This window comes from Neomonachus schauinslandi, chromosome 2 (assembly GCF_002201575.2).
Source record: "Neomonachus schauinslandi chromosome 2, ASM220157v2, whole genome shotgun sequence".
NCBI classification, from domain to species: domain Eukaryota; kingdom Metazoa; phylum Chordata; class Mammalia; order Carnivora; family Phocidae; genus Neomonachus; species Neomonachus schauinslandi.
The window spans coordinates 190,302,128-190,314,090 of record NC_058404.1 but is presented as its reverse complement, the minus strand read 5'-3'; positions in this window follow the sequence as shown (position 1 = coordinate 190,314,090).

Sequence of the window (11,963 nt, the reverse complement as noted above, 5' to 3'; positions counted from 1 at the left end):
CCATTTTATAGATGAAGAAACTAACGTATCCAGACATTGGGTAACTTGCTGAGGTCCAGAATTCAGTTGAGGAAGTCTGGAACCAAAGTGTATGCTTGTAACCACTTTGCTAATCCCCTGTTGGATGGTCAAGCAGTTGGAATGCAGTGTGATAAATGCTAGGACAGTACATGCATGAAGGACTGAGGGAAGGAATTAGTTCTCCTGCATGGGATGTGGTATTAAAGAAAGTATCACAGGGTTGATATTTGATAGGAACTTGGAAAGATGAGTAGACTTTTTCCATTGGGGAAGGAAGCAGGTTTGGAGAAGGGCATTTCAGGATGAGTCAGCGGTGAGGGGAAGGCATAAGGGATGGAATTACAAAGGGGCCTGGAAGCATGTGAATACCCAGCGGCATTAGAATGTTGTCCTAATTCATGAGTTAGATAAACCCCGTTGCTTTGTGTTGGGTTTCCCTTAGGCAGTACTATGATGGTTAATTACCTGTTCCAACTTGGCTAGGCCACTGTACCCAGATATTCGGTCAAACACTATTCTAGATGTTTTTGTGAAGGTGTTTTTTGAATGGGATTAACATTTCAATCGGTAGACTTTGAGTAAGAGAGATTACCCTCCAGGATGTGGGTGGGCCTCACCCAATCAGTTGAAAGCCTTAGGCTAAAGACTGACCTACCTAAAGGGATTGGGAATTCTGCCAGCAAGCTGCCACTGGACTCAAACTGCAACTCTTCCCTGGATCTCCAGCCTGCCAGCCCAGCCTGCAAATTTTGGACTTGCCAGTCTGCACAGTCATATGAGCCAGTTAAAAAAAAAAAAAAAATTCTCTGGGGCACATGGGTGGCTCAGTCGGTTAAGCTTCTGCCTTCAGCTCAGGTCATGATCCCAGGGTCCTGGGATCGAGCCCCGAATCGAGCTCCTTGCTGAGCAGGGAGCCTGCTTCTCCCTCTGCCTCTGCTTCTCCCCCTGCTCATGCTCGCGCTCTCTCTCTACTAAATAAAATAAAATCTTTAAAAAAAGAAGTCTCTTTCCTTCTGCCTGTCTTTCTCTCTCTTTGCACACACATGTCCTGTTGATTCCGTTTGTCTGGAGAGCCCTTGCTCATACAGGTACCAAACTCCATTAATTCACTATCCCTACAATGCCTGCTGGGGTGAATCCTTTCTCAGGTCCCCTCTCTTCATGCCAAGTAAAAGTTGTCTCATCCCCTAAATTTGCTCCATCTAAAATGACCACCCGATTTGGACTTACTTTACCTTTGCTTGACACTGAGCTTCTGGAGGTTTCCATGGCATCTTTTCTGTTCTAATTGCTCATGATTCCCTGCTGGGCCCATCTGTCCCTTCCAGATGGAAGGGACAACCTTCCATCCCACAGCCTCAGTACTGCTTAGCAGACGGATGTCACTCATCAAATATGCAGATGGCACAGGGCTGGAAGGGGTAGTTAACGTGATAGGAGATGGATCCAAGAGACAGTGGCAGAGTGCAGAGCTGGGTTGGGAAAACGACTGGAAATGTCAATGTCTTATCAAGTTTACCATAAAGTCCTGCTGACCGTTCGTTGAAAAATAAATGATACGGAAGACTGGCAACAGTTTATTATATGGTAAATATCTGAGAGCCTTGTTACATTTATTCATTCAATGAGTATTGAAATTGATCTAGGGGCTGGGAGTAGAGCAGAGAAGAGACAGACAAAATCCCTGCCCTCCAGAGATTTCATTCTCTGAGTGCCTGGGGCTGATTCACACTGGACTGCGTGGGATGTGCTTGCTAACCACATTAGCCTGGCCACAGCCTTCAACGTGATCACTGCTTCAGGTGTGTGCAGAGCAAATTCACTTTTGCCTCTGGTAGTGGAATGACTTCATCAAGATGCTAACCTTGACCAAGATGGATGTGTTCCAAGGAGTCCAACTGCAGGCTTTTGTGAATTTTCCTGGCAACTGAGTTCAGAGCTTTCAAGGGTTTCAGAAGCATCTGTAACACCTTGAAAGTGTCAAACCGTGACCACCAGGTGACACCCACCTGGTATAAACACAGCATCGTGTCCCCTGGGGTCCTGGGGACCCCTCTCCAGTCCCTCTTATGAAGTAACTAAGCGATTCATAGGCTCTTATTCCCCCCCACCAAATTGCAGACTTGAGTGGTTCCCTATTGCTAATGACAGTCTAAATAGAAAATAAATTCCTTTTTTAAAAATTAAGTGTCCGATGTTCAAAGTCACCAAAATGGGCTGTAAGTAAATAATTGGTGTGAAAGTAAAATCTCAGGCCCAGAGCCCATCGAAATGGTTATATTTTTCCCACACCTAGGAAAAAAAAAATCACCAAACTCACTTCCTGCCTAATGCTTCAAGTCACCCTTGGTAGTGGCTGGGGGTCAAATGGGGGAAAAGTGTTAATGTGCCTTAGGTGAGGCCCAGCCCTTTCGACGTCTCCATTCCTCAATTACAAAATGAGAAGTTGCAAACTACATGATAATGACCACCATCTAGTGTGGGCCAGGGACTCTCCATACTTTCTTCCTCATTCTCACAACAATTATTCAAAATAAATATTTTTGTCTTTATTTTACAGATGAGCAATTTTAGGTTCAGAGAACTGATGTAGCTTGCTCAGGTCACCTTATTAGTAAATAATGGAGAAAGGATTCAACCCCCTTCTGTATAAGGCCAAGGCCATTGTTTTCCCTACTGCACCATGACTACCTTTCTTGAAAGACGTCTAAGGCCCCTTCCCAGGGTTTCTGCAGGTGGCTATGTGAGTTACACCCGGCCCAAGAGGCAGCTCTTCAAATCTAGCCCATGCCCCCGCTGGCTTGTCATGGCCTGCACCCTCGGGAAAGTTTCCACCCAGAGGGGGTGTCTTCTAATGTTCACCAAAGTGTCTGATGGGCTCCCAGGGCCCCATTCCTTCTAGCCTAGCAGTCCATGTAAAGTCAAACTGTTAATCGTAACATTATTCTGTAACATTGGTTAGAGTGTGATAATGAAGATTAATTCTCATATGTCCTTTAAAGGTAACTATCATATGCATACATTGATATATCATTACTGATACTGCAGAGATCAAAGCCATTGCAACTGAGCTAATTTCAGAGAAGTAATTCATTATCAGCGAAACGAAGTCCTACTTCACGTTCGCTCTGTGACTTTGGGCAGTACGTGATGTCTCGGTCTGTTTGGGCTGCGATAACAAATTACCATCGACTGGCTGAAACGACAGAAATGTATTTCTCACAGTTCTGGAGGCTAGAGTCAACGATCAAGGTGCTGGCAGATCTGGTGTCTGGAGAGAGCCTGTGTCCTGGCCTGCAGACGGCCAGTTTCTTGTAGCCTCATGTGACAGAGTCAGAGTGCCAGAGACCAGAACACGCTCTCCCGTCCCTCCGTATAAAGGCACTAATCTCACTCATCAGGGTTCCCCTCTCATGGCCTAAACCACCCAAAGTCCCCACCTCTTAAATACATCACACTGGGGGTTAGAATTTCGACATATGGATTTGGGGAGAACACAAATATGGGCCATAAAACAGGATTTTCACTAATGAAGACATACCAATAAAGTATGCAATCAATCAAAGATTTTTGGATAGCAAAAACCCTTCCATGTCAAATCAGAACAGAGTTATGTTACAAATACACTCCTCTCTCTATCAAGAAAAATAGGAAACCCTCTGAAAATTGGATTAAACAGTTCTTCACACTTCCGAAGAATGTAATGAAAATGCTTGCTCTTTCACTGAAAAAATAAAATAAGAAACTGTTTTCTAAATCATAAGGTTGCTGTGCAGCAGTTGGTGATCAGTGAGAACTAATGCATGCTTTAGCAAAAATGTCCAACATAATCCAAAATAACAATTGTATTAGTCTCCTATTGCTGCTGAAGCAAACTGCCATGAACTTGGTGGTTGATAACAACATGCATTTATTATCTTAAGAGTTTCGGAGGCCAGAAGTCCACCATGGGCCTTTCTCAGGTAAGTAAAGCTATTGGCAGGGTGGCCTTCCTTCTGGAGGCTCTAGGGGAGAGTGTGTTTTCCTGCTTTCCCACCTTCTAGAGGCTGCCTGCATTCCTTGGCTTGGGGCTCTTTCCAGCAATGATGTCCCTCCAACCTCTGCTTCCATCATACAGGTGATGATTCTGAGGACTGTGACCCGCATGCCTCCCTCAAATGAGGATCCTTGTGACTCCATTGGGCCCACCCAGCTAATCTGGGACATCTTTGGGGGACATTTTTCTGCCTACCAGAGCAATGTTACTCAAATCCAGAATTTCTTGATCTAACAATATTCCTGAAAAATAAATAAATAAATAAGGTTTGGATATTAAACAAATGAGCAATCACCTACATCACCCACATGGAGTTCAAATACTTACACAACATGTGGGGTACATCTTTGGAAATCAGAGGGGGGCAGAAGGAGACTCAGGTAAGGCACAGGGAATCTCAAAAGTGAACCATGATCTCAGGATATGATGCTGGAGAGGGACACAGCCACTCAGAGAAGTTCCTGTGCCCCTTTTATTTTTATTTTTTTAAAAGATTTTATTTTTTTATTTGAGAGAGAGAGAGCAAGAGAGTGTGAGAAGGGGAAGGGGCAGATGGAGAGGGAGAAGCAGAACCCCCACTGAGCGGGGAGCTTGATCCCAGGACCCTGAGATCATGACCTGAGCTGAAAGCAGACGCTTAACCGACTGAGCCACCCAGGCGCCCTCCTGTGCCCATTTTAGATGAATTTCTATATGTGACAGATTTCTTCTCCTCCCTCTCCCCCTCCCCATTCTCCCCCTGCTGATCCTACTCCCCCTGCCTCCCTCCTCCACCTCCTTCTCCTTTTAGTTTTGGTTGTTAAACTAAGTGGAGCTTCATAAGAAACCTATGTAATTATGACACACATAAAATTCTTGCCAAATATATTAGGTTTCATGCTCTCCTTTGCCCCTATAATCGCATTTTCTTTTCTACCACAATGTCAACAGTTAGTCAGCAAATAAGAGTTCCCACTTGACATAACTACCGCCTGATCCCTACTGAGTATTTGCCACGTGCCAGGCTTTGTGCTGAGTACTCCACATGCATCAGCTCATTGTGTCCTCACCAGAACCCTGAGAAGTACTTACTCTAATCATCAGTTTTGAAATTGGAAATCTAGTTTTCTCATTTGTAAAATAACCAGCTTGCATAAGACGATCTCTGATTTTCCTTCCCACTCTAAAATGTTATTTTTAATGCGAAATAATAGGTTCAAATTTATCACAAATAGAGCACCTACTACATACCAGGCCCTAAGCTCAGCACTTTGATTTGGGCTATGTGGTAATGTGCAAGGGAGATGCCACAGGTATACACTAAAAATTCAATATTGAAATTCAACTAAATTCAACTAAAATTCAACTAAAAATTCACCAGTTCAACTACATATTGAATATATATGCATTTCTGTGATATTCATAGGTCAAGTTCTCAGCTAAATAAAACAAATTTATACAGGGCATGTGACTATTTGTTTTATTGTTTTTGTTTTGGAAAAAATAATAAGTAACAATGACAAACAACTTTGCAACAACAGTGATTTTTCTTTTGCCATTTGGGGAAGAATCGATAGGATGTAATGCATTTTTTTTTCTTCTGTAACAATTCTCTCAAGATTTTAAAAGGTAGGACAAAAAGTGTCCGTTCTATGGAAAAGGAGATGCTGATGTGAAGCCAGTGGACCTTCTTGGTACTGCTCAAGAGAATGGTGAGCCAATCCGTAGGGAAACCCTGTTGTCCCTGCTGATGGTCACCCTGGGCATCCCCAGCTAGAGCAGCCCACGTGAGAGGCAGCTCACCATATACCCACTCTTTAGTAATTATATTGCCAGGGTGATCTCTGTCTCCAGAGCAAATTATTCAAAGTTTTACTTTGGTTTTGAAAAGCAATGTTCCTTGTAGTGAGCAGGCAGTAAAGCCATTTCAAAAGCCTAACTTTAGGGGCGTCTGGCTGGCTCTGTCAGTAGAGCATGGGACTCTTGATCTCCGGTTGTGAGTTTGAGGCCCACATTGGGTATAGCGATTACTTAAATAAATAAATAAATAAATAAATACCCAACTTTAGGGGTTCTACTGTAGTAGATTCTTAGGGTGGAAAAAAATTCTAGAAAATTCATAAGTTGATCATTTCTTCATGTTTTGTAAGGGTGCCTTTTTTTTCTTTTCTTTTTCTTAGGATTTTATCTACTTATTTGACAGAGAGAGAGAGAGAGAGAGAAAGGGTGAGAGAGTACAAGCAGGGGGAGCAGCAGAGGGAGAGGGAGCCGACTCCCGCTGAGCAGGGAGCCCGATGTGGGGCCCGATCCCAGGACCCTGGGATCATGACCTGAGCCGAACGCTCAACCGACTGAGCCACCCAGGCACCCCGTGGGTGTCTTTTTTTAAGATTCTCATCTAGAAAGGGGCGCCTGGGTGGCTCAGTCGTTAAGCGTCTGCCTTCGGCTCAGGTCGTGATCCCAGGGTCCTGGGATCGAGCCCCGCATCGGGCTCCCTGCTCGGCGGGAAGCCTGCTTCTCCCTCTCCTGCTTCCCCTGCTTGTGTTCCCTCTCTCGCTCTGTCTCTCTCTGTCAAATAAATAAATAAAATCTTTAAAAAAAAAAAAAGATTCTCATCTAGAAGGCTTTATCTCTGTCAGTTATCACTTATAGCAAATATTAACAAGTTATTTAGAACTTATAAAATTATGCCAAAAACATTTATTTTATAGCTGAGAAAGCAGAGTGGGAATACATTACTTTTTCAAGTTTCCTTTATGTATCAAGTTTCATACCAGTCAGTGTAAACTACAATGCTACAGTAAAATAGGTAATATTACACTTATTAAAGTTATATATTCAGAGAATCAGTTCTTCTTTAAATTGAAGTCTGGCTTACAAAGCTTATTATTCTATTTATAAGGCTAGCAAATCTTAAATGGTCACTTTCAAAAGGCTTTTGATTCTTTGGTCCCATTCACAAATGTAGTTAAATAAACATCTTGAAATAACCTGTATACGTTTATTCAATTTCTTTTCTAAGCACTCCAATTAACTGACAAAATTTAATAATTCTTCTAATGAATTAAATTTAAAATACTGTGAACCTACATTCTTATAAATGTTCTAACACTGCATATAAATGGAATATGATTCCAGATCAAGCAGAATTGCAAGGCTGACCTGTTTCGTGTAGACCACCTCCTCTTAATCATCACCAATACCTAAAATAGTAAATATGCACAGATTTTAATCTGAAAAATAACAATGCTTCGATATTTGCTTCTTTTAGATATTTTTACACTTATTTTGAAATCTTGTCAAGGCAAGATGCTTACTCACCAAGGAAACAATTACACCATCTCTCAAATTTTCAGGAATTGCTTTCCCACATATTTCAGGAATTAACTCTCAGAAGGCTTGAGGTCACATTATGATCTGCAGTCTTGCCTCAAATACCACCTCCTAAATGACTCCCCAATTCAATACTGAAAGCTGTCTCACACCTTCCCCAGTATTGCTGATCTTCCCTACCCTGCTCTAAGTGCTCTTTTTACTTAATTTTAACATCCCACATAATTGGTATGTTTATTATGTTTGTATTTATTGTCTGTCTTCTCCCTTGAGAATGTCATCTCTATTAGGACAGAGATCTTTCTAGGTTTTTTGCTTATTGGTGTATCTCAAGCACCCAGAACTGTTCCTAAATTATATAGAAAACAAAGTTTTTATAGACACACAAAAAACTTAAAACACACAAATAAAAATTTTAAAGTGTCCCCTTTCCTCCCTCAACCCCACTTCCAAAAGTGACCATTTCTACATCTCTGTACCTTTTCCTATACTCTTTCATAAGTATACATCCACTTGTTTTTTTCTTACATGTTGGATTATTTGTATACATATTGCTCTGTGATTTGGAACGCATATTTCTAATCAAGCCACCTTCTTCTGGAAAAAATGTTGGACAATATAATTCTTCTTTTTATAAGGAGAAAAATCATAGATGACCAAAAAAGGGGCTGTCACTTACTTTTTAGATCAATCATTTGGTCGCAGGAATTCAGGAAAGGGAGAGCTACATATAAGTAGTAGTCAATAAAATTTCTTGGGAAAGCCACTGGAGCTAAAGTAAATGTGTTTCACCCTGGCCGAGAGGATGCACGGCCAAGAGAGACACGAGAAAGCAGGGCATCCAGGACAGACAGACTGGGTGTGTTCTGTGGACAGTGGGCAGATGGGCTGGAGAGAGCAGAAGACTGTATATTAGCAGGTAAGTTTATAATATTTGCCGTCTTGCAGAAAATATATCCTACATGCCAGGTACTATTGCTAAGCACTTGATGAGCTTTATCTGTGTTATCACATTTAATTCCCATGGCAATTTTTTAGCTTTTAATTTTGACATGATTTTAGACTTACAGAAAGTTGCAAATGTAGTACAAGGAATCCCTCCATATCCTTTACCTAGATTCTCTACATGTTAACATTTTACCGCATTTGCTTTATCATATTCTCTCTCTCCTCTCTTCACCTCTTTCTTCTTCTGTGTGTGTGTTTGCGTGAGCAAGTGTATGCATGTGTGCAGGTGTGTGCACGTGGGTGTGTGTATATGTGTGTGCCTGTGTGCTCCTGTGTGCAGGTGTGTGTGCATAAACTGTCGCTGAAGCATTTGAGAGTGAGTTGCAGACATCTTACCCCTTACCTCTAAATACTTTAATGTGTATATCCTTTAAAAATATTTTTTAAAGGCATTCTCTTATATAACCACACTTCAATGATCAAAATCAGGAAATTAACACTGACACAGTTCTGTTATCTCATCTACAGATCTTTTTTTTTTTTAAAGATTTTATTTATTTATTTGAGAGAGAGAGAATGAGAGACAGAGAGCATGAGAGGGAGGAGGGTCAGAGAGAGAAGCAGACACCCCGCTGAGCAGGGAGCCCGACATGGGACTCGATCCCAGGACTCCAGGATCATGACCCGAGCCGAAGGCAGTCGCTTAACCAACTGAGCCACCCAGGCGCCCCTCTCATCTACAGACCTTATTCCAATTTTGCCAACAGTTCCCTTAGTTTGTTTGTTTGTTTTTTTTAAGATTTATTTATTTACTTGAGAGAGAGAGTGAGCAGGAGAAGGGGCAGAGGGAGAGAGAGCTCTCAAGCAGACTCCCCACTGAGCATGGAGCCTGACATGGGGCTCGATCCCAGGACTCTGAGATCACGACCTGAGCTGAAATCAAGAGTCAGCTGCTTAACTGACCGAGCCACTCAGGCACCCCTATCGTTTGTTTTCTTTTTAACGTGATGCAGAGTCCAGGTTGCATTTAGTATCACATCTCTTTAGTCTCCTTTAAACTTGAACAATCCCTCAGTCCTTTTTGTCTTTTATGACCTTGACCTATTTTGAAGAACACAGGTCACTTATTTTACAGACTTTCCCTCAGTTTGGTTTTCCTTAGATTTACCTGTGCATTCTCAGCAGGAATCACCTCTGACATGAGGTTGGGACCATCTCAGTACATCCTATAGGAGGCATTTGGTATCTTTTGTCCTATTTCTGGTGGTATTAACTTTGATCACTTGGAGAGTGGTATTGTCAGATTTCTCCACTGTGGTTGCTCTCTTCCCCATTCAAATTAGTCAGTATCTTCTTGAGAGATATTTTGAGACTACGTAAACAGCTTATTTCCCATCAAATTCTTACCCACTAGTTTTAGCATCTGTTGATGTTTCCTGTCTAAATCAATTATTATGATGGTTATGAAATGGTTCTTTTCCTAATTCCATTATTCCTTCTACATGTATTAGTTGGCATTTTACTGTAAGGTAGAATCTATATATTCATTCATATATTTTTATCAGTATGGGCTCACAGATTCCTATTTCACTCTATGGCTTATTATCCATTCCTATTTCATTATTTATTTTGATGCTCAAATAGTTCCAAATGTGACCAGTGAGAGTGCCTTCTGGTAGCTCCTTTTGACATGTCCATACTTCTCTGGGCACTCCTTTACCTGCGGCACAGCAAGTCCCATTTGGGATTAGGGACCACTGCTCACCCACTCTGAAGGACTAACTAGTATGAGAACTGTCCTTGCCCACCTCATCCTTGCCAAAGCAACAGAGGAAAGAGAGAAGATGGCATCCCCTAGAAAACCAAACACCATGTCATTGTCATTAGGTGCTTAATTGTCAAGCACTCACTGAAAAACGGATTCAATTTAACTTTGATTTTGAAGTTTATCAGAAACACCTTCTCTGGGATTTTCTTTTAATAAAAATTCATTATCATTGGTGAATGGGATGCATCCTTGCCAGATTTTCACTATGAGTGACCATAAATTGTGCATTGTTTGTGGAAAAGATAACGTAATGAATTATGTCATGATATAATAAGACAATTTTATTTTATTTATTTATTTTTAAAGATTTTATTTATTTATTTATTTGCGAGAGAAAGAATGAGAGACAGAGAGCATGAGAGGGGGGAGGGTCAGAGGGAGAAGCAGGGAGCCCAATGCGGGACTCGATCCCGGGACTCCAGGATCATGACCTGAGCCGAAGGCAGTCGCTCAACCAACTGAGCCACCCGGGCACCCTGTTCTTTATCACTTTTAATGGCTATGTCAGTATCGAGTCTCATGACATCCATCTGCAGTGGAAATTTCCAGGTCTGACATTTCAGACAATACCATCAGATCCTATAATCCCTTACTCATCCCATCATTAAAGACGAATCTGTTTATGAAATCTGAGTCAAAGGATAGCATGTAACAATGATCATTTTAATACTCACTTGTTCCCTCTGCAGCTAAATGAAGGTTTTATCCCAGGGAGCCTGTGACACCATCTCGAGGGCTGACTAACCGCAGCGTGACAGCCTCTTCCCGGTTTCTCCCCAGCAGACATCGAAGTCACTGCCATTGTTCCTCAGCTAAGGGCCATTGTGACAAAATGCAAAAAAAAAGCTTTCCAGAACATCTTCATTATAACATTAGCACTTCTTTCTCATGCCTGTTTATAAACAAATGGACTTTTGGGGCTTTTTTTTACTTTTTGTTAGGGAAATTTTTGAATCTATTTAAAAGCAGAGAGACTACCGTAATGTAGTCCCCTTTCCCAGCAATGATCAACCTAAGGCTAATCTTGTTTCCTCTGTACCTTCACCTCCACTCTCCCACCTCCAACGACAAAAGCTTCTCACTAAAAATATTTTCCAGTATTTACTTGGGATGCCCCTGCCTTGTCCTCCCATTGATATGATTATTTTAACTTTATTTTCAATAGGTATTTTGGGAGAATTACTACATGTCCAGCACTGGGTCCTGAGGCTACAAAGATGAATAGGACATTGTTTGGGTAGTTTACAGACCAGGAAGGAAAAACACAAACCATCCCATTTGATTATGACATGAGGTTGGGGGCTGGACAGAGTTGGTTCCTGATACAGCTTCCCACGGGCAGTGGTAGGATTTGGAAGTAAACTCGTTAATAGTAATCACATGCTGGCGTGAGGGTAAAATTTCCAATAAAGTTACTGGTATGGAAGATCTCACATGATATTATTTTAAAGGTTAGGCAGGGTTGACCTTTATGATGAACTTGGGGTTGGCTAAATGTGAAAACAGGGCCACCTCTCTGATGGAACCCTTGAGCAGATGTGTTGCTGCGATTCACAACCTAGAAAACCCAGAACACTGAAAGTCAGTTTGATTGCCCTTCTGTTTCCCCATTGCCACAAATCTCCTGAGGCAAAGAGACATGGGGCTAACGATCAGCTGAAATGGGGATAGAGACAGGGTAGGTAAGAGGAAACATAAATGAATATCTCCATAAATTACCAGCCTCATAGGTATAAGCCAAAGTTAAAACGTGTATAACACAAAAATACCTAGACAGCCGCCATAAATGGGAAGAAAATGGTTTGTCTATGGATGACT